Here is a 5000-nt window from a genome sequence, read left to right as displayed (position 1 = left end):
GCCGGTTTGTCTTCCGGGCCGGGGGAATTTTTTCAAAGTCCCCTGCCTGCCACCAGGTCAACCCGGTTCTCCCTTTCGTCGGCTCCGGGTTGACCTGGTGGCCGAGGACCGCTGCGGCCGGCCACCACGTCAACCCGGTTCTCCCTTCGGCGGCCGGAGCTCCGGGTTGACCTGGCGGCCGGTTGGCATTCCGGCCACCAGGTCCCCCCATTGGTTTTGACGGGTTGACCTGGTGGCCGGTTTGCCTTCCGGGCCGGCGGTCCCCCCCACACCGAGGGCAGCGCAGCACCGCTGCTCGGGACCTCCGAGGGGGGGGGCTTAATAGTCGACCCCCGGCAGGTCCGGGGCCGGCTTAATAGTCGATCCCGGGGGCGGGGGGGAGGCTTAACGGTCGACCCCCCCGGGCTCTCCGTTGGGAATATTTCAAAGTCCCTTGCCTGCCACCAGGTCAACCCGGTTCTCCCTTCGTCCGGGTTTACCTGGTGGCCGGGGACCACAGGGGCCGGCCATCAGGTAAGCCCGGTTCTCCCTACGGCCGTCGGAGCTCCGGGTTTACCTGGTGGCCGGCGATCTCTCCGGCCGGCCAGCAGGTAAACCCGGTTCTCCCTGCGGCCGTCAGAGCTCCGGGTTTACCTGGTGGCCGGCGATCTCTCCGGCCGGCCAGCAGGTCAACCCGGTACTCCCCACGGGCGTCGGAGCTCCGGGTTGACCTGCTGGCCATCCGCAGCGGTCCCCGGCCAGCAGGTCAACCCGGTTCTCCCTACGGCCGGCGGAGCTCCGGGTTGACCTGGTGGCCGGGGACCACTGGGGCCGGCCATCAGGTAAACCCGGTTCTCCCTAAGGCCGTCGGAGCTCCGGGTTTACCTGGTGGCCGGTTTGTCTTCCGGGCCTGGGGAATTTTTTCAAAGTCCCTCGCCTGCCACCAGGTCAACCCGGTTCTCCCTTCCTCGGCTCCGGGTTCACCTGGTGGCCGGCGATCTCTCCGGCCGGCCAGAAGGTCAACCCGGTACTCCCCACGGGCGTCGGAGCTCCGGGTATACCTGCTGGCCAGCCGCAGCGGTCCCCGGCCAGCAGGCCAACCCGGTTCTCCCTACGGCCGGCAGGAGCTCCGGGTGTACCTGGTGGCCGGGGACCACTGGGGCCGGCCATCAGGTAAACCCGGTTCTCCCTACGGCCGTCGGAGCTCCGGGTACACCTGGTGGCCGGCGATCTGTCCTGCCGGCCAGCAGGTCAACCCGGTACTCCCTACGGGCGTCGGAGCTCCGGGTTTACCTGGTGGCCGGGGACCGCTGCGGCCGGTTCTCCCTCCGGGCGGCCGGGCCTCCGGGTTGACCTGGCGGCCGGTTGGCTTTCCGGGCACCAGGTCACCCCCTTTGGTTTCGACGGGTTGACCTGGTGGCCGGTTTGCCTTCCGGGCCGGCGGTCCCCCCCCACACCGAGGGCAGCGAAGCGCCGCTCCTCGGGACCTCCGAGGGGGGGCTTAATAGTCGACCCCGGGCAGGTCCGGGGGCAGGCTTAATAGTCGACCCCCGGCAGGTCCGGGGGGTTGGGGAGGGAGGCTTAACAGTGGCCCCCCCTCCCAGCGGTCCGGAGGAAGGCTTAACAGTCGTCCCTCGGGCTCGCCGGGGGAAATTTTCCAAAGTCCCTTCCCCGCCACCAGGTCAACCCGGTTCTCCCTACGGCCGTCGGAGCTCCGGGTGGACCTGCTGGCCAGCCGCAGTGGTCCCCGGCCAGCAGGTCAACCCGGTTCTCCCTACGGCCGTCGGAGCTCCGGGTTTACCTGGTGGCCGGCGATCTCTCCGACCGGCCAGCGGGTCAACCCGGTTCTGCCTCCGGGGGCCGGGGCTCCGGGTTGACCTGGCGGACTGTTGGCTTTCCGGGCACCAGGTCACCCCCATTGCTTTCGACGGGTTGACCTGGTGGCCGGTTTGCCTTCCGGGCCGGCGGTCCCCCCCCACACCGAGGGCAGCGCAGCGCCGCTCCTCGGGACCTCCGAAGGGGGGCTTAATAGTCGACCCCGGGCAGGTCCGGGGCAGGCTTAATAGTCGACCCCCGGCGGGTCCGGGGGCAGGCTTAATAGTCGACCCCCGGCAGGTCCGGGGGGTTGGGGAGGGAGGCTTAACAGTGGCCCCCCGCAGCGGTCCGGGGCGGGGGGAGGCTTAACGTTCGTTCCGCAGACGGTCCGGAGAAAGGCTTGACGGTCGTCCCCCGGGCTCGCCGGGGGAAATTTTTCCAAGTCCCTTCCCCGCCACCAGGTCAACCCGGTTCTCCCTTCGGCCGTCGTAGCTCCGGCGGGGGACGTGGAGCCCTGGGCGGCTTGCCTGGCGGCGGGGACCCGGTCTCGGAGGTCCCGACCCTTTTTAAAAAAAAAAAAATTTTTTTCCCCTCCGGGGACCGGGGTGACCTTGCAGAAGTCCCCTGGGCAAAAATTGGAAAAAAACCTTCCACGCGCCCGATCCAAACGATGGGGGTTGAAGTCACCCTCCGCGGCCGAGCAGGGTGAGCCCTGGGCGGCTTGCCTGGCGGCGGGGACCCGGTCTCGGAGGTCCCGATCCTTGTTTTAAAAAAAAAAAAAAAATATTTTTTTTCCTCCCGGGACCGGGGTGACCTTCCTGCACTCCCCGGAGCCGCTAGGGAAAATTGGGAAAAAAAAAAAAAAAACTTCCACGAGCCCGATCCAAACGACCGGGGGGAAGTCACTCTCCGCGGCCGAGGAGGGTGAGCCCTGGGCGGCTTGCCTGGCGGCGAGGACCCGGTCTCGGAGGGCCCGATCCTTTTTTTTTAAAAAAAAAAAATATTTTTTTTCCTCCGGGGACCGGGGTGACCTTGCAGAACTCCCCGGAGCCTCTGGGGAAATTTTGGGGAAAAAAAAAAAAAAACTTCCACGAGCCCGATCCAAACGACCGGGGGGAGTCGCTCTCCGTGGCCGAGGACGGCGAGCCGCTCGGCCGCCTGGTTAAGCCGGCGGAAGCGGGCCGATCGATATTTGTCCGAGCGGGAAGAAGAAAAAACGCAAAGTCCCCGCTCGTCCAACAGGTCAACCCCCGGGGACGCGGGCTGAAAAATTTTCCAAGTCCCCTCTCGGAGAGCAGGTCAACCCCATAGTCTAGCATGGGGTTGACCTGGCGGTCGGTCGTACCGCGGAAGTCCGGAAGGGGTCGCCCGAAATCGCCTCGTCCGAAAGAGAGAACCGGGAGGTCGGCGCGAAAGTCAAGTTCCTCCCGCTGTACCCAGGTCGGCCTTTTCGGACGTGTCCTTTGAAAAAGGTGCGCGGAGATTTTTGAGGACAGGGTTTTCAGAACCTCTGAGAACCAGAGCTCAGCCTAGGGGACCGATCCGAGTTTGGTACCCGACCTCGCCCGGGGGGGAAAGCGGCCACGGGGACGGCCTCCTTTCCCCGGCTCACTGCCAAAGTGTCGTGGGGGGCTCCCCCGGAAGCCACCCGGCACGTCCGCCGCGCAGGCCAGGCGGCCGGACCAGAGCTCCAGGCGTCGGCGCCCCGCCGGCCGCCGTCCTCCCGAACGATGTGGCCCTGACGTTCGCGACGGGAAGGGCCCTTCGCGGGCCGGCACCCCGACGGTGGGGCCGTCCGGTGTTCAGGCGGATCGGGACCCTTCGCCTTTTCGCGTGCACCGATCCCAGGGACCGACATCGACTTCCGTCCTCCCAGGTGGCGGGCGGGCGGGGACCGGGCGCGGGCCCGTCTCCCCCCCCCGCCCCTCCTTTTCCGTGCGAGGTCGAGGGGCTCCGGCAGACCGCCCAGGGGTCCGAAAGCAAACCCAGACGGCCGCGAGGCTCGGCGGGGCCAAACACGGTCGCGAGAGCGAGCAGGGGCGCGCTGCGGTTCCCTCGGGGACCCTCGTACCGCCCTCTCGCTGGAGCCCCAGTACCCCTCGCCGCCCTCCCCGTCTGGGTCGCCGACTTCTTCTCTAGCGCCTCGCCTCCGAAGGCGGCGGCGGCTGCCTCCGAGCCGCGCCGTCACGTCAATCGACCGAAAGGGCCGCCGGGAAAGAAAAGCGGGGCGAAGGGTCGGGCTCGCGGGGGCCCGGCTCCCGCCCGGCTCCAGCCCAACTTCTTCGATGCCGCCCGGAGCACCGGGAAGCGGAAAAGCAGCCTCGCTGCCGGACGCTCCCCCCCGGTGTCACCCGGAGCACCGTGGAATGCGGGGAGGGAGAGAGATCGGAGGGAGGTGCCGGGAGAAGGTGGTGGGGGTCGTCTCGACGGCCCCTCCGCCCCCCCCGACTCGCCCTGTCTCGAGCTCCCCTCCCCGCGGGTGGGCTTTCGTCCCGCGTTGTGTCACCCGGGCCGCCTGGGAAAGCGGGGGGACGGGGGGCTCTCTTCGGAGGCTCACCCCGTCCCTTCCGCCGTCCTTCCTCGGCGGCTCCCGGAGCACTCCGCCGGCGGCGAAAAGCCCGCCCTGGCGCGGCGGGAGAAGAGGGAGCGGGGGGGTTTCGCCCTGCGCCGTAGCGTCACCCGGGCCGCCTTGGAAAGCGGGGGGACGGGGGGCTCTCTTCGGAGGCTCACCCCGACTCTTTCGCCGTCCTTCCTCGGCGGCTCCCGGAGCGCTCTGCCCGTGGCGATTCCCCCCGTGTCCCCTTCCCCCGTCCAGGGAGCCGGGGGAGGCTCGTCGGGGTCCCGAGGGCCCTCCGCCCTTCCGTCCCCGCCCGACGTCCGTCGGGCGGCCCGGGTCCGATTTTGGGGGATCGCCATCCCCGTCGGTCCCGCTGCGCGCCGCTCTGCGCGCTACTAGCTGCGTCGCGGGCCCCGCTCCTTCCCCTCCCGGGGGGAAGGCCGGTGGGGGCCCGCCGGGCGCGGGGGGGTGCCCCGTCCCACACCCCACGGTGGGGGGGCCTCCGCGCCTTCCGTTCCCCGGAGCGCGGCTACCTGGTTGATCCTGCCAGTAGCATATGCTTGTCTCAAAGATTAAGCCATGCATGTCTAAGTACACACGGCCGGTACAGTGAAACTGCGAATGGCTCATTAAATCAGTTATGGTTCCT

The sequence above is a fragment of the Mauremys mutica genome, unplaced genomic scaffold, assembly GCF_020497125.1.
Source record: "Mauremys mutica isolate MM-2020 ecotype Southern unplaced genomic scaffold, ASM2049712v1 Super-Scaffold_100163, whole genome shotgun sequence".
In the NCBI taxonomy this organism is placed as follows: Eukaryota; Metazoa; Chordata; order Testudines; family Geoemydidae; genus Mauremys; species Mauremys mutica.
This window is presented reverse-complemented; position numbering follows the sequence as displayed.